The sequence below is a fragment of the Dromiciops gliroides genome, chromosome 1 (assembly GCF_019393635.1).
Source record: "Dromiciops gliroides isolate mDroGli1 chromosome 1, mDroGli1.pri, whole genome shotgun sequence".
Classification (NCBI taxonomy): domain Eukaryota; kingdom Metazoa; phylum Chordata; class Mammalia; order Microbiotheria; family Microbiotheriidae; genus Dromiciops; species Dromiciops gliroides.
The window spans coordinates 198,372,267-198,397,186 of record NC_057861.1 but is presented as its reverse complement, the minus strand read 5'-3'; the positions used below and the strand labels follow the sequence as shown (position 1 = coordinate 198,397,186).

The window sequence follows — 24,920 nt, the reverse complement described above, 5'->3', positions numbered from 1 at the left end:
TTCTACAAAAATCCCAAAGAAAAGTAACTGAAATGGTAGCAGAAAGTTAGAACACCATCTTTGAGTGCATCTTTAAAGAATGCACCACAATAATTGTTTCTTGAATCTTGGTTAGAAATTCAACATATAAACCTTTTTTTAAAAATTTTTTTTCCTCATGCACTATACTACCAAAAAGCAATCTATCTAGTCCTGGGAATGGACCCAGAAGGCATAAATTCAAATACAGAAGAATGTATACTTAGGATAATGGTAACAGCTGCCAACAAATATGTTTCTGGAACACAGTTACAGCAGCATGCCCTAATTATGTAGTGCAAAATAATAATAACAAATGAGATAGGAAGAATCACAAGCACATTAAAATAGTCTTTACCTTTGCATTATCCTTTTATGAACATTTTAAGAACATTCTTTTTTTCTCAAAAATATACACGTACTAATAAACAACCTCTAACATGAATTATTTTGACTCATGCAAATTTGAAAATGTTGTGATCTTTTAAGTTCTAGTGGTCATATTCATGGTGTCTTAAACTCTTTGGCCTACTGTTTTCTTTCATAGGCCTGGAACATCTCACTGAGCTTCTCACAGGATTTCCACAAATGTCAAACAAAAACTAAACAAAAGATCATTTAAATTATTGTGAGGAGGAATTGTGTGGAGGTAAGTACATTTCTGATTCATATTTTTTTCCAGAATTTTACAAGATCCATGGTAATGAGATATTTTTAAAGTTCCTATTTGTAGAAAGTATGTATCTTTTGAAAAATACATTTTCCTGTTGTTTTTACTTTGTATATTACTGACATGTAGAAGATTCACTTGTAAAATATCCTTAGCTCAGGTAAGTCATGGAAGAAGAGTTTTCCTTTCCTGGATTTTTATTGATATTCCCAGGGGCCAATTTCCACCTGGTCTGTAAACCCAGACAGAAACATGTGCTCTGCAGACTACACAAGGAAAACAAGTCCTTTCCTTTAAGATATGTTTGTAAATTACATGGAATGATTGAGGTTTGAAAGACTCCTTTGGCAAACACAGGAAGATAGAGTTTTGTCACATAAATCAAATGTATCTGAGCCAAAGAAGTTTTTCTCATTTTTTACATATTTGACAGAAATGTACACAATAGCTGAACAATGCCAAGAATAATATTTTTTAAAAAAATAGATATCTGCTAAATATTAAAAGGAAGAAAAATAAATGTCAAATGCAGACAAGTTCTTCTAAAAGAAGGCATACTGAAGTCATGCAGTGGAATGCAATGCTGTCACTCCATTTCTTTTATACGTTCTGATTGATACCTATTGACAATCCAATTAGCCTTGCAGATAGGTTAAAAAAAATCTATCAGCCCACAAACATTTTTTCAGCTTGCATAATTTTCATTATCCTACTCCACTGTTACTCCTTTTATCCCTGAAATGGTAATACCTCACTCATAAAGACTGTAAAGCACTTTCTTTGGTAGATAATTCAAGTATTATTATCAGCCCCATTTTTCAAAGGAGGAAACTAAGACTATAAAATTGTATGTGTCTTGACCATGGTCTCAGAACTATTAAATATTGGTCAGAACTTAAAGTCAAATCTTGTGAACCTAAGGCAAATGCCAGCCTATACCACATTTGGAGTACCTCCTTAGTAGCTCAAAGGACATTTTTTCCCTTCTTTCCCAGGAGTAATAGATATATGACCCTGAATTTAGGCCTAATGAAATGATCCTAGGGTCTATTCAGGCCTAAGGAAATGATTCATCTAAGGGTTTGAGTTATCTCCATTGTTGAATATAACACTGAATTCCTAACCTGATGGATCATAATGGTGTGAAGATGACCCAAGGTTCCTCAAGATTATACTGGTAGAGCATAAACTCTTGGTCAGTGGGTACAACCAAGGCTTTATATGTGGACCTAGAAATCCACTTAATGTTCTGTCATCTGAGTAGTATTCTAGCTAATTTCAGAAAGGGTAACTTACTAAGAGGGAAGGCTCCAGGTCACCAATGTTTTTGAAATCATGGAAGTGAATGGCAGTACCTGCCAAGACATGGAGGGATTATGATTTTTATTAGTGGATGGAGTGCACAACTCATGAAATTAAAGGCCTTTCAAAGACTGAAGCAAATAACTGAAGAGTGACTGCAAACAATTTATGATACATGTGAAAGAATATGTTTTCAAGACAGTAAAAAAAATTAGTCTATTTTTATTAATGAATTTAAATGAACAGTTTGATTATAAGCTTTCCAAATCATTTAAAATTCACCTATTGATTAAAATTCTCTTTGACACTTATAAATCCATAGAGAATATTTATGTATCTACAGTCCCTTGGGGTTATGTTTTATGCTGTTCTTGTCAACATTAGTTAAAGTAACTTAACATTATTCAAATACAGTGATTGACCAGAAAACAATTGATAGATTTTTTTCTTGCAAAAGAAATAAGTAAAATCATATTACTGGATGCATTGGATGATAGCCATTATTCTCTTGTACATAGCATTTAACAGAAATCAGCACAAATAGAAGCAATACATAGGTAATTCATTTTGGTTGATAGTCTTAAACTCTGTTCCCATTAGCTCTTATAAACTCTCTTAACATGTAGATGAATTTCCATAATTTTTCTGTAAACTTTTAATAAAAGCACCCCTAAATGCAGTGTCTTCCCTGACACCTACAATAATTGGCATTGTTCTGGGAGTGAGGCACAATGGAAAAGAGGAATCCATGGGGTCAGCCCTTCAAAGCAGTGCTAGAAAGTACCTAGAGGAGAAGGCTTAGAATGGATATCTTGGAAGCTTTGATTGTATGAATAATATGGAGAAAAGAGACCAGATAATTATAGGGGTTTTGAATCAGAGAAAAAAGGGTTGAGAATACACAGAAAGAAAAGAGATAATGGAGAGTGAGAGAAATCCTTTTTTGGAAAGGGATGCAAAAATGAAATTTAAAAACGAAGGAGGGGAAGCTAGGTAGCACAGGGGATAAAGCACCAACCCTGGATTCAGGAGTACCTGAGTTCAAATCCGGCCTCAGACACTTGACACTTACTAGCTATGTGACCCTGGGCAAATCACTTAACCCCCATTGCCCCGCAAAAAAAAAAAAAAAGAAAAAAGAAAAAACTAAGGAACAAGACTAGCTGAAGGGAAAAAGAAGGGGAAATATCAAATGAAAAAAGGGGAATCAGGTGTTAGGTGAAAGAGAGACAGTGGGAAGAGTACCATGATAAAAAGATTAAAAGAAAGTAACTAAAGGAACATGATACTTTGCAGCAAGAGGGGACTTGAAACTGAAAGGCTTCTGCACAGACATTAATGCAAGGATAAGAAGGGAGTCAGTTGAATGGGGGGAAAATAACTGTATTAAGTTTCTCTACTAAGTGTTTAGTACCCAAGAGATATAAACTCTCTCCCCCACCTTTTTTTCTCTGTATACATACATACATACATGCATACATGCATGAATACATATATACAAACATATATTTTATATATCTGTCTGTCTATCTAATAGCTATTCTCCAATAGATAAATGGCTAAAGAATATGGACAAACAGTTCTCAAAAAACAAAAACAAAACAAAACTGCAAACTATAATACACCAAATCAATAATGATAAGATAATGTGAATTAAAAAACCCTATCGTTTTACCTCATAGCCTACAAATTGGCAAAAATGAGAAAAATGGCAGCAGTCAATTTTGAAGGGTTTGTGGAAAGATAGGCACACCAATATATTGTTCAAGGAGCTACAAAATGATATAACCATTTTGCAAAACAATGTGGAATTAAACTAAGACTGTGACTTAAATGTTCACATCCTTTAAACAAGAGACTCCATTACTGAGTTTATATTCCAAGGAAAAGCCATTGATAAGAAAAAAAGCCCCTATAAACTCCAAAATATTAATAGCAGTTCATTTTTGTAATAGGTAAGGATTGAAAACATAGTCAATGCCCATCAATTGAATCTTGCCTCTGACATTTATTAGCTATGTAACCTTAGGCAAATCACTTACCTCTCTAAGATTTTTCCCTCCTTCATTTATAAAACAGAAATAACAGTACCTACAGTATATACCCAATAGAATTTTTGTGAGGACCAGGGAAAAAATGTTTGTGATATAGTTCACAAACATGAAAGAATGGTATTAGTCACTATTATGCCAATCTGTATGTGGATTTCCAGGGAAGGATTGCTAGGCTCTGACCTATTTAGCAATGAGGACTGTGAGAATTGGTAGACTAAATTCACTGTCTTGGCTGAAGAGGTAGATGGCATGATTATAAAACTTGCATGTTATGATGTAAAGCTGGGCAGGAGAGCAAATATGATGAATGACAGAATCAAAATTCAAAATCACCTCGACAACCTACAGTATGAATCAAAACCAAAAAATAGTAAATTCAGCAGGGGAAAATATAAATTCTTATATTTAGGTTTTAAATTTCAATTACATAGCTAGATGATAAAGGATATGACTGGAAAGCTGATGATGTGATGAAGAACTGGGAGTTATACTTGCTTTGGGCACAATGTGAGCCTAGTGTGATGCCATCACTAGAAGGTTGTCTGTAGCAAGTAACACAGACTTAAAATGATGTAGAGGAATGACTGTGTACATTTATGATTGAAGTACCCCCAAATCACTGACATATGGGGAAAAGAAAGGAAGTGCAGAACCTCCTACAAAAGTGAACATACTCAGGATATTTTAATAGAAGTATTGTATTCAGATCAAAGGAGACCCTGTAGAAGAGGCCAACCCAACTAGGTTATTGTGTTCAGTTCTGGGTGTTACATTTAAAGACTGACATTAATAAAAACAACCAGAATACTATGTCCCAGATAGTGAAGAGCCGTGAAATAATATGTGAGTGTTTATGAGGAGATAGATTTCAGGGGAGTAGGAGTGATAATTTTCTAACAATTAGGGCTGTCTAATAATGGAATATATTTCCTCATGAAGGTCAGAGGCCTTTTTCCTGAGGCTTGTTCAAGGAAAGCAGAAAACTGGGGAAAAAATTTATAGACAATTTCTCAGATAAAGGTCTCATATCTTAAATATATAAAGAATTTTGTAAAATCTATAAGAATACAAGTCATTACCCAATTGATAAATGGTCAAAGGATATGAAAAGGCAGTTTTCCAATGAAGAAAATAAAACAATTTAAAGTCATGTGACAAAAATGCTCCAAATCATTATTGATTACAGAAATACAAATTAAAACAACCAAGATATATTATTTTATACCTATCAGATTGACCAAAATGATTCAAGGAGAAAGTGACTAATGTTGGAAAGGATGTGGAAAAATTGGGACACTAATTCATGGAATTCATGGTGGAATTGTAAACTAATCCAACCATTTTGGAGAGCAATCTGGAATTATGCCCAAAGTGTTATTAAACTGCTTATTAAAAAGTTATTTTCCCTTGACCTAGCAATACCACTCCTAGGTCTATTTCCAAAGATGATTAGGAAAAAAGGAAAATAACCTATATGTTCTAAAATAAGTATAGCAAGTTTCTTTTTGTTGGCAAAGAATTAGAAATGTGGGGATGTCCATCCATTGCGGATGGCTGAACAAGTTGGAGTATATGATTATGATGGAATATTACTATGGTATAAGAAATGATGAGTTCAATGATCTTAGAAAAACATGGATAGTCTTGCACAAAATAATGAAGAGTTAAATGAACAGAACCAAGAGAATATTGTATATAGTAATAGCAAATACTGTAACGGTTTTAAGAATGACTTTGAGCAAATAAGTCATTTTTACTATTATTAATACCCAAATTAATAATAAAGGACATATGAAGAAAGATGCTATCTGCATCTGGAAAAAGAACTAACAAAAATAATTATATAAAGAATTTACATACATACATACATATACAGATATACATATTTGTATCTAATAGCAACTATGTCTATGATGTGGTAGAGGAATAGAAATTGTACATAATAAATTTGCAGTTTCTTGTGTAATTGTCCCTTTTTATTATGCTGTGTTATGGAAATGCTTGTTTTATTCCATAAGTTAAAAATAAAATAATACAAATTAAAAAAAAATAAGAAGTATCTCTATGGCTGTCTGTCATGAATGCCATAAAAGAAATTCTTAACTAGAAGAAGGTTGAACAAGCTGGCCTCTAACTGTGCCCCTTCACAAGATTTTTTTAGTTCATTAATTCTCTAGTGCCACCACACTTTAAAAATTGCATCATGTCATCAATGCTGACATTGCCTCCACCAAAACTCCTTTGCAAACCTCCCATGCTCTAAAAGATAGATATTATATTAAGCAACTCCTATAATGTGCCTCTCCAAATCAGGCTCCCTGGATCTTCTGACAACACACACAAATTACATATCTGGGTCCTTTTTTGAAAATCTATTTAAAGTTTGTCAGGACCTTCCTGGGCCTGTGCTATGGATTTCTAGCCTTTGACAATTCACCGTCACCATCAAGAGACACTGGACTAAAACTTCATGGAAGTTTTTTTTTTTTAATCTATTTGAAGATGCTGTTTCTCAAAAGATAAACTGTTTCCCCTCAGAACCAGTATATGAACATGTAAAGCCATTTTTTTCTTAGAGGAAGCTGTTTGCTCCCATTTCATCTGATGTATTTTGAATATATAATAAGCTGTTTTCCCTCTAAAAGTGTATTTGCCTAAACAATGATACGATCAAAATTCCAAATTTAATAAAATGTAAAGGTATGTAGAAAGAATTATAATGGAGGAAATGGATCAACCAAAAAGTATTTATTAAACACCTACTATATGCCATATGTTAGATACTAGGGATACAAGGACAAAATTTATATATATATATATATATATATGTATATGTGTATATATATATATATTTATATATGTATAATGAAATGTCCCCTACCCTCACAGATCTTATATTGTATTGAATTAATTTTATTTGTTATAATTTACCAAATCAACATTTTAAATACTATCCTAAGCATTAAGTGAACAAAACTGAATTGTAGTTGAAGAATTCTGATGAATATAGTTGTCATTTTCCACTAACCATGTTTTATTTAATTCATTTTTCTGGATAAGCATTCCTTGAAAGATGTAACAACAGAGATACCTTTGTGGATCTTTTGATTACTAATAATAACTCATGCAAAAAAAAAAACAGTCAGAAAGTCAACTAATATTTATTTAAAAACAAAACAAAAACAAACATGGGCTAGCCACTGTGTTACGCAGACAACAGACTACCTGTACTCAAGGAGCTCACAAGAAAAAGCTGACGCATGTTTGGCAAAGGGGCACACCACTGTTAGAAAAAAGGCTCAGAATAGAATTATGGTTATAGAGGAATTCTTCTGTAGTTACTTATTTTTAGGGATGATATTGCACTGACTGCATTAACCCTGAACGTTGAAGCATTTTCTAAAAGATCTAGAATCACTCAAAAAAGCTTAGACAGATTATACACACTAGAAAAACAATGTGAATTATTAGTGATTGTTGTCCAGACTATTATGTTGCCAAGACAATCTCAATTTGGAGTCAGAAGATGGTTTAATACTAGTTCTACTTACAATTCATGTGACCTTGAGCAAGTCACTTAGCCTGTCTCTGTTTTCTCATTTGCTAAATTGAAGACATTGGATTAAATGACCTTTAAAATCCAATTCTCTAAATAGGCAGTCATTCGGTATTGGGATACTATGGAGGTGGTCTATCAGTCCACATATCTGAGGTAGACACTGTAAATAGACAGTAAGCTATACCCATAGAGGAACAGCAGGGGAAGAATGGGCTATACTTTTTTTCAATAAATTACATAGTTCTTTTAATGATGCAAAGATTCTGGCTAAAACCAAGAGACTTTTTGGTTTCAAGTTTTTTTCATTTCCTATTTCAAGAAAACACCAGGATTGATATGTTGATGGAATATTGCTATGAGTCACAGAAGAGTTGAAATTGAGAATCACATAAAAGACAACAGAAAAGCAAATGTTGGGTAAAAGCAGGCTGTGATGCATTACAATTGAGGATTCATGCAAGAGAAGAAGTGTGAAGTCAGTCATTAGAAAAATCTATGACTAGATAAAATGATGAGAAGGTCATATAATGAGCAGAAGGGAACATTGCATGCTCCCACATGCTTTATTTAGAGCCATGCAATGAGAAGAGAATATGAAGAAGGTATGCTACACCTAGTGGTGAATTTATTGAAGGATATGAAGGAGAGTTGTACTGGATAGGCTAGTATAAAGAGATTGTCATCTGCATTGCTGAAGGGAATAGCCACATTGATAAGATTGCATTGAAATACTGGTTCAGTAGTAGTTATCCACATAACATTCCTGAATGTTGGGCCATCATATGATTTATTCTAGATGTCTCAGCTCAAATGGATTAAATTCTATATTTAGACAGCATCAGGTGTTTTGCTCTGAGAGTTGGATATTTTTTTTCTGAGCTATTCAAAGTAAAAAATGGAGTAATTAAAAAGAAACTAAAATATTGCAGGCACTTAGTCCTTTGTACGTGTGGGTGCCTTTTAAATTTTATTTTATTACATTTTACTTCAAACATAACATAAACCAAAAATTAATTGCATCAATTAGATAAATTATTTGAAAATACATAATTCCAGTAATTTTAGTAGTTATATTTTTAATGAATCCATATAGTCCACATGTTCTTTGCCAAACTATAAATAGAAGAAAAGCAATAAAACCCACTCAAATTTTATAATCAACTGCTAAGGTTTTCCCAGTAGCTAAAATGTAGTCCATTGTGATATAGGAGAAAATGCACTAGGGCAGGACTCCAAAGGACTGGGGTTTTGGATAAATGGTATAAAGAAGGAAAGGAGGGAAGGAGGGAAGGGAGAAGGAAGGAAGGAAGAAAGGAGAAAGAAGGAAGAGCAGAGGAAAATGGAAGAATGGAAGGAAGAAAGGAAGGAAGAAACAAATGAATGAACAAATAAATGAATGAATGAATGAATGAATGAATGAATGAATGAATGAATGAATGAATGAATGAATGAACTAACAAATGAACAAAGGGAAGGAAAGAAGGAAGCAAGGGTTTTACCTCTGCAACATACTAATTGTGTGTCCTTGGAAAAGTCAATACATTTATAGTGATGATTGCCATTTCTTTTCATTATAAAATAAGGCTGGACTTTGTGATTTCTACAATCTATGATTCTATCACTTCAGCCATTTTTCATGGGAGGCCAAAAATATTGAGGCATAAATTTGATGAATAAGAAAATAAAACACTTAAAGGAACTGGAGTTTTTGAAAATAAGGAATGGATATCATATTTAGCAATATGATAAAGTTGGTTTCCATAAACCCCTCCAACATATAAGCATAAATAAAGAATGGATGGTGTGAAACCCATAATTCCTGGAAATATAAAAAAAAGGACTAAAAGATTTTTAAAAATCTAAGTGAGAAGGGCTGAGGATAAGCCTAGTTCCCAAGCTGATAAACTGATGAGAAGCTAAAAAAAAAAAGATAGAAATGAAATAATTAAACTTTAAAAGAGTCCATGACACACAGAACTCCTTTTAAACTATGATGAAAAATAAATTAAAACACAAATGAAAATAAAGTAAAACTCTGTGTTTTCTCCAGATCATGGAACAATAGCAAGAAACATCAGAAAGCTTCAAAAGAAGAGAAAGGTTTTTTTAAAAGTTAATATTGAAATGGAACTAAGGATAGAAATCTAAGTTTTGAGCATCAAATTTTAAAAGACAAGCAACAAACTAGAAAATTTAAATTAGATAATGAAGAATATTTCTGAAAAATCCAGTGGCTCTGAAAGAGAGAATGGCAAATTAAAATCACAGAAGTATAAGAAAACATAGCAGAAGAGAAAGAAAAGGCCATTACTTTAAGGGACTACATTGATTCTACACAAGCTAAAGTAACTGAACTTGAAAATTGTATGTATTATTCCTTAATGATGTTCTTAAGGACAATTTAAGGTTCATAGATTTGGAAGGGTATGACAACTAAAAATCAAACAAACAAAAAATTAAATGCTATCCTGTAGAAAACAATGTAAACAAACTTCTCAGAGCTATTAAGTCTTGACAAATTTACTAACTTATTTAATTAATTTATTTAATCACCAACAAAGAACAACTTTACATTTGAATGTCCCACCCATAGAATGGTTAAATCTTACAATTTCTATATGAAGAAAAAACACAAACAAAACAAATTTTGCTAACAATCAGGTGAACACATTTGTCTATTCAGGATCTATATTTGATATATGTAGTATAACTATCCAACCATGAAAAAAATCGAAGAAATGAATGGAATTGCATATTCCAAAAAGCAAAGTAACTCAAGTTGAACTCCCAAGTAACATTTCCCACTAAACTAGCCTAATCCTGAATGGGGGAAAAAAAAGATGAGCCTTCAACAAAAAGAGACATTGAGAGTATTAAAAAAAGGGGGAGATAGCGTAGAATATTCAAATTGCCAACACACCATGCTAGAAAAACAAAAGAAAAGTTTTAAAAAGTAATTTTTTAAAAAACAACACTAATCAATAAACCATTTTTAAAGATTTATAAATCATTGTTAAAAAAAGAAATTAGACTGAATGAATAAAACAAAAAAAAACAAAATAAAAAGGATCATCAAGAAACAAAAAGGAATTAAGGCTAACATGGAAAAAAATATCATAGTGGAAAGTCACTCAAGCAAAAAGAGGAAAGGCAAAGATAGAGACAGAGCTAGAGATGCATGCCTAGATAGCCTGGAGGTGAAAAGAGTAAAGATAGAAATTTCCTTAACCCTCAATAATAGTGAGTGAATGTGGGAAATAGGATAAAAACAATCAGAAATGGGTTTGGTATAGTAGAATTGAAATACATTTCACCCAAAGAGAAGAAATGAATGGATACTATTACGAATGTTCTCATGTTGGGAAGGATTAGCTTATAATAGTTTTCATCTGTGGGGAATGGGTACAATATAAGGGCACCTTCTTGGAACAAAGGTGATATTTCACAGGACTGTATCTCATCTCTGGGTTGTGATGTGTGAATCTCTAGAAGCAACAAGCAACCCCATTAAACTCTCTCAGCTGATGCTTCTTCCCCACATGGAAAAGCTGCAAAATCTGCTTCTGGAAGTCATGATGATGTGAAAGAGAGAGAATGGGGAACATGTATAACCATTTTGTAACTCTCTGATCTGTTAACTGAATAGTTGGGAAGAGTATATTTTAATTGTAGGTGGAAATGGAGATGTCTTCTAAAAAGGACTAAATCAGCTATCTCCCCATCAAAGCCATGAGACTATATGAAATAACTCTTAGGCTTTAGCCTCTTTTGTAGTTTTGTCTTCTATGTAAAGAGAATCTTTTACCTTGAGAGGTCAGGAAAGAAAGCCACAGGAATCCAAGAATCAGAGTCAAGGGTAGGTTTAGCAGCCAGTCAGCATCAATGATCTAAGGAGAAAGGAAGTGAACTTTTAGACTCAGACCAGTAGAAGCTGAGGAAAAGACTCGTGGTGCTATCATGCCATGTATTTGGATTTGACTGTGGTGGAACCCATGATTTGTAGTTACTGAGTTAAATCTTTATCCTATTCTCCACTGATACTGTAGTGGTACAGGGGAGACTATGCCCTTGATGAGTTGGGGATAATTATTTGTATGTTTCTTATTGCTATATTTTGAGACTATATGTCCTTTGTAAAAGATAATTGTTATAAGCAGTAAAATGGAAATAGAATTCTAATGACTGGCAACTAACAATGGGGGAGTGTAGGTGAGGAGGTATTGATATGGTCAGTTGGTCAGCAGGAGCTTGAGCCAATGGCATTAAAGAACAGATGCCCCTTTCCCCCCAAAAAATCCCCCCCAAAACAAAACTTGAGTTACCCTAGAATCCTTAGGAATATTGTAGGCTATCTGGTTCTGGAAGAGGAAGGGCCAAAGGTTACATGTTATTAAAAGAACAAGTAAGGGAAGTAGTTGAAGATTACAATTCAGAATAGCCTGGAATGGGATAGAACCCAGAAGGAAAATTAAATAAAATTAAAACTTCTCATAAAATGACACCAAAAAAGAAAGATAAATTAAAGGATTGATTCTGAGTGGGGGGAGGCCTGAGTCAGAAACATTTGTCTGAGAAAGGAGGGAAAAAAAACCATTAGAGTGTCACAGGGAAAATGGTGCTGGGGGTCCTTAGGTATTCCTCTGTAAAGTATTACACTCTTGCACACAGTCCAATTAGAATTAAAATGGCATTTTATTTGGGTACTAGAAAAGAGAAGGAAGTCAAAGATTTAGCCTCAAGGGGAGGAGATGACTTAGAGACATCTTTCTCCTATGAGAACAGAAGGAAGGCAAAGGTTTTTAGAGGGGATAGATGGGGTGACCACCTGACAATGGAAAATTCCTTATTGGGGGTGGGGTGGGAAAAGCTTGAATGAGGGTTGTGGTCCTTACTTCTGTTTGTCCTCAACACAGCTCAAGTAGTAAATCATGCCTAATGGACTTATCTCCCCTTATTTCTTAGGTGTCCATCCCCTTTAGTTTTGCTTCTCAAGGAGAAAACCTCTTCTGAGTTATCCCAGGCCCATATGAAGACAAATAAAGAAAATATATGCATATATGTATATACATATAAACATAGAAGGGGCAGCTAGGTGGCACAGTGGATAGAGCACTGGCCCTGGATTCAGGAGGAGCTGAGTTCAAATCCAGCCTCAGACACTTGACACTTACTAGCTGTGTGACCCTGGGCAAGTCATTTAATCCCAATTGCCTCACCAAAAAAAAAAAAAGACATATAAACATAGAAAGTAAAATAAAAGTAAATTAAAGTAATTAGGGATAAAGAAGATAATTGGGAATGAGGAAGAATGAGGAGTCATCATAAGTAGAGGCTACTTTCTCTGCTGGGTTGTTTTTTTTAGGGGGGGAGGGCAATGAGGGTGAAGTGACTTGCCCAAACTCACACAGCTAGTAAGTGTCAAGTGTCTGAGGCTGGATTTGAACTCAGGTCCTCCTGAATCCAGGGCCAGTGCTTTATCCACTTTGCCATCTAGCTGCCCTGGTAGAGGCTACTTTCAAAGTAGCATAAATAAAGCCAAATTTAGGGAAATAGTGCCATTTCTCCACGATAGAAAATCAAGAAAAAATGAATTAAAATGCAAACATAATTACCATGACCATATCAAATTAATAATCCAATAAAGTGAAAGAGAATTGCAGAATGGATTAGGAAAAAAAGAAAACATAAAACCTGAGTTCCTTGATGGCAGGGACTGTTTTTACCATTTTTTAATCCCCAGCAATTATCACAGTTCCTGCTGCAAATTAAGTGCTTAATAAATGTCCATTGACTGATTGATTTACCACAGGAATTGACTGCATGTATGGAATACTTCTGAAAAATTAAATCAGAATACAAATAAGAGGGTGGAACAAAATCGACTGTGTAGCAGGTGATTCCAAAGAATAGAAATTGCAATATTTATATCAGAATAAAATAAAAATTCATAGCATCAAGAAGTAAACAGAGACTCTATTATACTTAAAGGAACTCAAGGCAAGTAAACAATATTAGCATATGTATATACACAATAATCTTCCTTTCTAGGACATAAATAAATCTAACCTAAAGATTAGCAAAACTTAAAATAAGGAGCACTCTCCCAAAATAAAGAAATCTATTGGGAGAAGTTAGACCAATAAGGCTTATGCTGTCTTCTGAAGAAGAACGTTAAAGTCTATACCTATATCTCAGTCTCACATTGACATTCTTTCAAAAATAGCCCATATACTCCATAGCATAGAGGAATTTAAAATAATTTTAAAATGTAGAAATGCTAATCACATGGACTATAGATAAAATATAATAAAATAGTAATTAATGCAAAGAACACAAAATGGAGATTTAATAATGTTTAGAAAATGGATAGGTAAAAGAAAATATTATAAAAACAAACTACTATGTGAAAGCAAATTATAATGATGAGACAACATACTGAAATCTAGGAAATCTTGCTAAAGTACTATTAAGAAAAAAATATTCCTAGAATGGGGGAGGGGAGGGGAGGGAAGTTCATTGGTTCTTAGTAATATTGATCTAGAGCTTTAAGGGATCACAGAGACCATGTTGTTCATTTTCTTAATTGTATAGGTTAAGAAACTCAAGCTAAGGGATGTTAAATGACCTGACCAATATCCCACATTGAAAAAAAATATCAGAGGTGCATTTGAACACTGCCCTGTTTGGCTTCAGAGCCAGTGCAAGAGAAAAAGCAAGGATTATTAATTGAATCTTAATATTCCATTTAAAAATCAATAATATACAAATGCGGGGCAGCTAGGTGGTTCAGTGGATAGAGCACTTGCCCTGGATTCAGGAGGATCTGAGTTCAAATCCTGCCTCCGACACTTAACACTTACTAGCTGTGTGACCCTGGGCAACTCACTTAACCCCAACTGCCCAGCAATATATATATATATATATATATATATATATATATATATATATATATATATATATATATATATATATACAAGTGCAAAACAAGCACAAAAGAAGTCAAATAAATAACCATGTATTAAGTGCTAACTATTTGCCATGCATTATATTAAATGCAGGAAATACAAATAAAAAACAAAAGGAGAGTCCCTGCCCTCAAGAAGCTTCCATGTGAAAGAAGACCTCACCCAAAAGGAAGTTGAAAGGCAGGAGTAAAGAATATAGGGAGAAGGAACTCAAGTAGGGGCTTGGAGGAGAAAGTCTGGAAAGCCAGTAGAAGAGCCTGGTAAGACATGGCTGACCCAGGCATTTTCCTTAAAATGGAGGTTCTGGGAGGAATTGGATAGTTAGAGGAGGGGAACAAGAGGGAAGGATGAACTTCCAAAGTCAGAAGGCTTTTGTGCAAAAATTTGAGAATTATAGTAGAAAGAGTTAAAAATGGAAAACACAAAGAATATAGAAAAAATAGAAAAAATTTTACAGCTGTTTCTTTGAAAGGGCTAACAAATCAATAAACCTTTAGCTAATCTGATCAAAATAGAGGAAAATCAAATTACCAAAATTTTAAAAAATAAGATAAAATGTCAAAAAGGAGGAATTTAGAGAATTGTATGCAATTATATACTAGCATGCTACTATACGCAGTTTTATGCCATTAAAACTAGTAATTTAAGAGAAATAGAGGCTTACCTATAAAAATATAAGATGTTCAAATTAACAGAGTATGAAGTCGAGATCTTAAGCAATCCAATCTCAGAAAATAAAAGTGAATAGGTCATAAAGGAAATTACAAATAAAAAAAGCTTTCAGTTTAGACAGATTTACAGATAGATTCTATAGAAGATTTAAAGAGTAATTAATGTCTGTGCTACAGAAAATATTATTTAAAAAATGAAAAATAAAACACTTGAACAAACTTTTCTTTTTTATGTGAAAAATATAGGCTAGCCAGCCAGCTATGTTCATAACCTGTCACTCTCCCTTAATGCACATATATGGGGTGTCCCAAAAGTCTACTTTTGTGCAGTACTTTTTTATATTTTAGTGTAGTTTTAAGCTAGAGAATCTTAAAACTGAACTAAGACTTTTGGGACATCCTCTAAAACTAGTTGCTTTCTCTTATACATTGCTCCTCCATAATCTTATTTGCTCTTTTCCCCTCTCCACTCACACAATAATCAGTTTGTCTCAGTTTATCTAAAAAATGTGGTTTTAGTGGATCAAATCTAGACCAATATGATCAGTATGAATAAAAAATGAATTATGAAACCCAAGAAAACTCATTCAATGTTAGGATACATCAAGAGATACACAGTCCCCAGATTGAAGGAAGAGATAGTCCTCTTGACCTCTACCCTTGTCTGTACACAGCTAGAGGTTTTTGATTGCTTTGGCCTAACTCGTTTCAATAAGTCACAATAAGATAATATGAAGTATGATATGATAAGCAATAGACCGCAGAGGATGGCAACCATAATGGAAAAGGCCATTAGTTACAAGACATATGAGAATTGGGGGCAGGAACAACCATATTTAGTCTAGAGAAGAGATGACTTAGAATGTTTCATGTACTATTACAGCAAATAGGGTTTAGACATTTTTTTCTTTGATGTCCTTCATCCTTCATTTTCGAAGAGTACCGATGATTTAATGGGTGATGTCTTGACTTGTGTGTAAATTGCATATAGGTGATGCTGAGTTGCTCAGAGTTGTTAGCCTCACTCTCTTCCAGAATCAAAGTCCAGTAGAAAGTTGAAAGTCAGGATGACTGGCAATGGCCCAGGATGCACTGGATGACCTTGGCATCTTCGATGTCTGACCAAGCTCTAAGCATTCCATAGTGCCTGCTTTAGCTGCCTTCATGCTCATTGGAACAAATTATTCTCACTTACCTATTTCATCTGGGGAAGCCTTATGTGCTTGGGATAAACATCCCCCTGACTCATCAATGAGTTTGTGGTCTGTTGATTAGCCTCCACCTGGTTAACACATCTCCTAAGATGGTTTGATCCAGGTGAAGACACTGTGCATGTTACACCTTCTTGGAGCTGGATGAGAGGTGGACACCAAAGGGGGATGAGCAGTCCTGAAGATAGCTTGGCACCAGAGAGTGCTGGTCCTCCTGAACGCCTTATACCTTGTGGACAGAACTGTGGATAGAAGTTGAAAAGAGGCAAACTTAGGCCTAATATAAGGAAAATCTAATGATGAGAACTCTCCCAAAATGAAACTAATTTTTTTCGGAAAGAGTGATTGCTTTGTTTCTTTTTTTTTCTTTTTCTTTTTAAGTTTAATTTTTTATTTAGAATTTTCCCCAAGTTACATGTAAAAAAAGAGAAGAAAAAACTATTTTTTCACTTTGATTTTTTAAAACTTTGCGTTCTAAATTTTCTTCCTCTCTCCTTCCTCAACCCTCCCTGTGCAATCAAACAATTCAATATAAGTCATACATGTATAGTTATGCAAAACATCTTCACATTAATCAGGATCTAAAAGAAAATAGATAAAATAACTTTAGAAAGAGGAACTAACAAATAAAATTATACTTCAATGTGTATTCAAATACCATCAGTTATTCCTCTATTGATTGTTTGCATTTTTCATACATCCTTTTAATAGCATCCTACTCATCATTTCTTTCACAGTTACGATTGTTAACTGTATTACCCTCCATCCTATTCCCTCCCCTTGAAATTTACTCTATTTTCTATTTCCTTTCCCCTATCCTTCCTTTTTTACTGCTCCCTCTCCCAATATACCCTCCCTTCCTTCACCTCTCCCCCATTTATCCCCTTCCCCTCCCACTTTCACTCAGGGCAAAATATTATTATTATACCCACTTGAGTGTGTATGGTATTCCCTCTTTGAGCCAATTCTGATGAAAGTAAGGATCACTCACTTCCCCACTCATTCCCTATCTTCCCCTCCACTCCATAAACTTTTTCTTGTTTCTTTTATGTGGGCTACTTTACCCCCTTTCCACCTCTCCCAGGAAAGAGTGATTTCTGACTCCTTGGAAGGACTTAAAGTATGGGTTAGACAGCTACTTCTCAGGAATATTATAGAGATTATGCTTACCCAGGTATGCATTGGGCTCTCTGACCTCTGAGGTCCTTTCTTAAAATGAGAATCAGTGGTTCTGTGACATTTCTAAAAATTCAAATGATCTTATTACCTTCTCAACCTTCCTTTCTCCACACTATTCACTTTCCTTTGAGAACACCAATATCTGAATTGTTAGTGTCATATTTGATTCTGCCCTTCTCATAGCCTTTCAAAATTTCTATCAAGACTCAGTTCAGATGTTACATCTTTCATAAAGCCTTACCTGACTCCCCCACACTGAATTATCCTCTACCTTCTCAACATTTCTTAGAATACTTTGTTTAGACCTCTCCTTTGAAGCCATTGCTATATACCTTATAGTATATCCAATGGTTTATAAGTCTTATTAGTCTATATATTCCTTGAGGTAGGTACTGTCATCTAAAAAATGAAGAAATAAATCCCCATCACCTAGCACAATAGCTTATACATGGCAGGTGGTAAATTAATATCCATTTCCTGGGTAAACAAAGAGATAGAAGATATATTCATGTTTATTTCCTGAGTAAACGAATAAATGGAAGCTATTCCCCAATGAAGTCAGTGCCTGGCTCACAGTTTATCTTTCCTTTGCATCTCCTGTCCTCATATTCAAGGACATCAATATCAACCAATCAAATGAAAAAGGGTTTTTTTGTTTTGTTTTGTTTTAGTTTTATTAAATGCCTAGCACTGTACTAAGTATTGAGGAAACAAGCACTAAGAAGGAAACAACCCCCATTGGTTGTGAGCTTATGATCTATTACATAGATATTGTTTCTTATTGGTCTCCCTGCCTCAAATCTCTATCCACTCTCATTTATCTCCACTCAACTGCCAAATATATTTTCTTAAAATATAGGTTTTGTCATGTTATCCCTGGTGGCTCTGTGCTGGGGTGCAGTGAGTGGAGAGAGTTGGGCCTGGAGTTAGGAAGACTCTTTTTCTTGAGTTCAAATCTGACCTCAGATACTTACTAGTTGTGGGACCCTGGGAAAGTCACTTAATCCTCTTGGCCTCAATTTCCTCATCTGTAAAATGAGCTGGAGAAGAAAATGGCAAACCACTCTGGTATCTTTGCCAAGAAAACCCCCCCAAAAGGGATCATGAAGAGTCAGACATGACTGAAAATATGACTCAACATGTTCTCCCCCTATGCAGTAAACTGTAGGCATTACCTGTTGATACCAGGAATAAAATTAAGTCCATTTAACTTTTAAATCCCTTCCTACATTTTCAGTTTTGTTTATATTTGACTCCCATCTCCTTCCTTCAACAACTTACATTCCATCTTCTGACCTCCTGATCCCAGGTGTTTTCTTTTCTTTCCTTCTTTCTTCCTTCTTTCCTTTCTTCCTCTCTCCCTCTCTCTCTCTCTTTCTTTCTTTCTTTCCTTTTTTTAAAGGGAAATGAGGGTTAAGTGACTTGCCTAGGGTCACACAGCTAGTAAGTGTCAAGGGTCTGAGGCCAGATTTGAACTCAGGTGCTCCTGAATCCAGGGCTGGTGCTTTATCCATTGTACCACCTAGCTGCCCCAATAGTAATCATTATTAAAAATAATAGCAATACTAACAATAACAAAATGCTTTGAGACTTGCAAAGTGCCTTATATATATTAGCTCATTTGAATAGTTTTTATTCAAGCCCTATGACAACCATAAGACATGAAATCTAGAACAACTTTGTTTATTGTGGAGAGATTTTCAGGCTAAAGCAGTAAAATGCCTGTCATTGAATAACAATAAGTAAAAAAAAATTGTCTTCATTTGAATTCCCTCTTCTTCCATATAAGAACATTTGAGAAACACTAGAGGCTTATCTTTTTCAGTCTGGACCTGCTATTTCATTGGTGGGAAGTATATTGGCACAAAGAAGTTTAGGGATTTTGCCTATGGTTAAGCAGCCAGTATGTGCCAGAGACAGGCCATGGACCTAGGTCTTTCTGATTCCAAAGCTAGCCTTCTATGCCACATTGTCTTTCTCAGGGCAGTATAGTAATGTTTATGTGCATTGTTTGCTTTAGAAAGAGGCGTGCCTATTATATACACTACAAGCCATAGACCCCAAACAAACACAGGTGAACCAAAGCAACACAAAATAGGATTACCATAGTGATGTTAATCTCCTAAAATATCTAGTCTGAATGTGTGTCTATCAATTTTAAAAATGGAAAGATTAATATTTTTAAAGTAATAGAATTGAGACCCCTAACATCCTTCATGTATTCATTCAGTTGTCATATGGCCAGTCAAGATAACTTTATAAAACAGGTTCTACAGTACACACTGGTTTTTGAATAGAGTTTTCTCAGATATTGGCCTTTTGTAGCTCATCTTTTCATCTTTGACTCATTAGTACCAATGTTGACAAACGTCCTTTCCCAAAGTTATTCTACTTTACTCTCTTTTCAAACTTTAACTTTAGTAACTAAATACAAATTCATCCCCCCACCCCCACCCTGCCCTGGCCCATTTCCTAATCTAAGAAGGTTACATTTGCAGGCGGTTGTTGTCAGTTGTCAAAACTGGACATTGGAATCAATAAATCAGGCCTCTTAGCCAGACTTGTCCATCAGTTGGTTGATTAAAACAACAGCAACAATTGCTAAATAAATCCCCTCTTTGGTCCTTTAAAATGCCATGTACTACAAATGGTTCAAAAATATTGTTGTTGGATATTCTTTGACATTCTTCATGCCTGCAACTTAGCTGCAGCCAATTTTCCTTCCTGAGTTTATAAAGAATCATTTTTCTCAAAAGCAACACATTCCTTTGACAATACTCAGGAGTCACATTGGCAGCAGTGGTCCTTTGTGAATAAGACCACTATAAAACCTTAGTCAATAAGTGTTTAATATAGATATTGACAACGCTTTATGGGGCACTGATTCATAAAGGACGGGAGCTAAGAGTATTGAGCACTTTTCATGATTTGCATTCCAAATCACTTGTAAATGATAGCATTTGTCTGAAAGGAAAGTTTAAAAGTTAAATTTAAAAGCAATGACTTCTCAGGAAGGTAGTTGATTAAGTATTAAAACGAACACAACCATAAAATGGATTTATGTCATCTTGAAGACCTTGGTCTAATTAGAAGAAGAAGAAAAAAGAAGAGATGTGTCAAACACTAAGGGAAGCTCTTACAAATTTAAAAATCATTTGTTGATTGACATGATTTTTGATCATTGCAGAAGTAATTTCTACAACAAGGTTGGGAATTTTATTGATAAACTCATGGCATTTTTCTCCACCTTTCTCATGTATTCCTGTCTCTGGGACCCTGAGCTTTGTTAGGTAAGCTTCTACTTCATTTTGCCTGGAACCAGGTGACTCTCCACTTCCAGACTATCTCTAAACCTTGGCATGCATATTCGGCTATTCTCTACCCCTTTGACTAAAACATGTTCTACCAGGCAAGCTTTCATTTTATCTTGTCTAGAAGCAAGCCACTGTGCTACCCCTAGGCCATCTCCCAACCATGTTGCCTGTAGTCTGATCTTCTAATCTTCCTCCTCCCATTTTCTAATTCTATCTCCCCTATTAGAATGCAAGGTCCTTAAAGGCAAGGGATATATTACTTTTGGATTTGTATCGCTTGTGATCAGCATGATTTTTGGCATATATTAAGCACTAACGTGTTTTTTAAGTAATTTATGGAATGAAACAAGTATTTCTATAACAGTACAATAAAAAGATGATCTACTATGCTCAACTTTCTATTCCTTTCAAATATACAACAAAATGATCATGTAAATTTATTTTTTTATTCCCTTATTCAGTCACTTATGTGTGTAGTGCAAGTTGGAAATTTGCCTCACACTCTTGTTAGCAATGGAACTCAACAAATCATTACCATTGGTAGCCTCGTTTTCTTCATGTATAAAACAGGAATGTTAGTATATATCTCATACAGTTATTATAAAGACTAAGTAAGATAATTAATATAATGCATTTGATTATATTTCCAAGCCTTAAAGTACAATTTCATCTATTAATAATAATGCTAATAATAAGTTACATTTTGTTTATTTTTGGATTATAATAGCAAAGCACTTGGAGTTAGAAGGGACCATAGAGGTCATCCAGTCCAATCCCCCAATTAGGAGTCTGAGTTTTCTGTGGTATTTCTGACAAGTGACAATGTAAGGTGTGAAAGAACAGCTCCAGGGATAGGGAAATCACCACCTTATCTGATACTTTTTTTCATGTTTAGATGGTTCTAAGTTTTTGGAAGTTCTTTCTTAAATTGAATCCTAATCTTCCTTCCTATAATTTCTTCTATCTAGGACTAATCCATGTAAGATTAGTCTCTCACAATAAAAACTAAAATTCACACAGTTCTTTAAGAACTGCAAAACATTTTGTGTTAAGTGATCTTAGTTGATCCCTACAAAAGACCCAGTGAGGTTAGCATTGATGACATTCTGATTATACCATTTTAGATGGGTACATTGAGGCTCAGAGATATGAAATCATTTACCCATGATTTTACAAGTAAGGTGTAAGTAAGAGCAGCTAGGTGGTTTAAGACAGCTAAGTGATGTAGTGAATAGAGCACTGGACCTTCAGTTAGGAAGACTCATCTTCCTGAATTCAATTCTGGCCTCAGACACTAGCTGTGTGACCCTGAGCAAATCACGACCCTTTTTGCCTCTGTTTCCTCATCAGTAAAATGATCTGGAGAAGGAAATGACAGACCACTTCAGTATCTTTACCAAGAAAACCCAAATGAGGCCACAAAGGTCACATCACTGAAAAATAACTAAATGACACCAGAGGCAGGATATTCACTAAGGCCTCCTCTTTTGATTGAAGAATTAGCTCTCATTCATTAGAGCAGGACTACACCCATATCACAGTCTTTTAAATGCTGGATCGTGTTCGTTTATCCCCAACAAGAATATTAGCTCTTTGAAAGTAGGCACAAGGTCTTATTTACCTTCACATCTCTCAAGTCAATTTAACGTAGATTATGGTTAATATTTGCTGGATTAATGAATGAATGAACAATTATTGGTGAAAGTCATATAACTAGAAAAAAATTACAGGAACATAAATGATGTCTCCTAGATTTGGATGTAATGTGCTATGTTAGCTTGCATAAGAATATCTTTAAAATATAAATAAATGTAAGATTGTTGGGGAGAGAGGTAGGCATTAGCTATTGAATTTTGTATTGCTTCTAACCAAATCTTGTGATTCAGCATGGAGCTCAATTTCTTTCCTGTTCCTTCCTCCCAGCTAACAAAATAAAATCATGTGTCTTGGAGGCTGTTATCTTTTTGAAATGAAAAGGTCAATGTTAACAGAAGTGCCAGGTTCACAGGGACTAGTGAGGTCAGAAACTCAGTGGCTATTCACAGGGCTCAGTGGTATTGATGTTAATGTTCACCCTTTGACAAATAAGATGACAGTGAGAATTTTAAGATGGTAAAACTGTTGCCTGATTTCAAAGACTGGAAGAGAAGGAAAATGCAAGGAATTGTGAGGTAATTTAATCCTCCTGCCTCTGGGTGCTATGTAAGGGGGAAAAAATCAAATCTGGATAAAGTATCATTACTGAATGATAGACACACCTTTTGTTTGGAGATAAAAAGTGACTGATGGGCAGAGGTAAAGAAAGGATAAAAGGGAGATGATGTGTCATTGATCTATACAAAGTGAATCATGATTAAATGGAGGTAGAATGAGGGTAAAATTCTGGAAAGTATTGTTCTTGTGCAGGTGTTGATGTATTTGGGAACTAAAGTTGTCGCTGTTATTTTTAAACATGGATGTGTGTGTGTGTGTGTGTGTGTGTGTGCACGCATGCGCGCTCACATGCTTTAGCAAACTTCAGTTCACCTGCTGACAAGATGTTCTGACAGCTGTTCCCTCAGATGGACTCTATGTATTTGCATGAGGAGTGAACTTAGCACCTTTTGATCAGCATTCATTTTATTTTTTTAATGTTAATTTGCTAACTGACCTTTCATTTCACAAATGAAGAAGTCCTAGAATTCATAAACATTTAGGAGTAAAATATCTTGCCACTAAAGTGTAATTCATCTAAAAAGCATCTTTTTTCTGGTAAAAGGTTGTTTATTTGTTTTTTAAAAGTCAGCCGATAGATCTCTCCCCTTTTAAATCCTTTCTTCTCTCCCAGACAGCTCTCTCCTCCAACACCCAATTGTTTCAAATCTAATTAAAAGAGTTTATTGAGATTGCATTAAAGTGTTTAACACCATGATTCTCCCTGGGATTCTATATAACTATGAACTATTGGACAGCAGAAACCACTGCAAATACAGAAAAATCAAACTGGCAGGTAAGTCAAAGGACATTGGAAAGATTCATAGCGGTCATGAGTAACTTGCATATGAAAATTATTTATATCTATCTATCTATCTATCTATCTATCTATCTATCTATCTATCTATCTATCTATCTATCATCTATCTTTCTTTATCCTTCACAGCTTGTGTGACCATAAAAGGAGATGATTATGCCTTGAGAAGAAGAGATAATTTTTGAAGAACCTAAATGTTTCAAAGGTATCCGTGGATTATTACAAGAAAGAGAGGTGAAGGCCAGCAGTATGCTAGGTAGCTTCTTTCTGGAGAATATCTTGGATAAGAATTAGAATAAGTATATATGTTTGGGTTACAACACTATAGAGATCACAGATCCATTAAGGGGACATTACAAATAAAATTCTTAACTTAAAAAGGCACATGGAGATGTTTTCAAATTTTAAAAGAAGTCTTTTATTTATATTTGTGGCAGAAATACCAGGAATTATAAGTCTTATACTATATTTTTTTAAATCTTAGATTATTTGTTTTATTTTATTTATATTCAAACATTTCTTTTTATTTCTCTGTTTTATAGAATTATTGGGAAAAGTATATTTTAAAATAATATAGTAATAAATGGAAATGTATCAAGAATAATATTTTTACTTCCTTCTATCTTTATTTTTTTCTGATTAATAAGTATTTGTTCTTTTTTCTACTTTCCATTCCCTACAGTTGGACAATTAAAGAGAAAAAAAGAAATGAAAACAAATATACAAAGTAAAAGAAAACAGGTTCCCACATTGACCACATTAAAAAAATTCTCTCTGCAGGTGGTAGGTAGTATACTTCTTTGGTCCTCTTGAGTCATGGTTTGTCATTTCATTGAGTATTTTTCCAAAGTTTTCCGTAGTTGTATTTTTCTATATGATGTTGCTTTCATCATATAAATTGTTCTCCAAGGTCTGTTCATTTCACTGTATCAAACTTACCAGTGAACTTTCAAATTAACTATATGGA

The 24,920-nt window shown here is 34.4% G+C and overlaps 1 long non-coding RNA gene across 1 annotated transcript in view; it reads left to right on the top strand.

Moving 5' to 3' along the window:
- Positions 1 to 24,332, top strand: part of LOC122737349 — a 68,553-nt gene extending 44,221 nt beyond the window's left edge. Inside the window, exons 2-4 of the long non-coding RNA XR_006354245.1 lie at positions 566 to 667; positions 23,771 to 23,932; positions 24,083 to 24,332. This is a non-coding gene — a long non-coding RNA (uncharacterized LOC122737349). The remainder of the gene's footprint in view (positions 1 to 565; positions 668 to 23,770; positions 23,933 to 24,082) is intronic.
- The last annotated feature ends 588 nt before the right edge of the window (positions 24,333 to 24,920 follow it).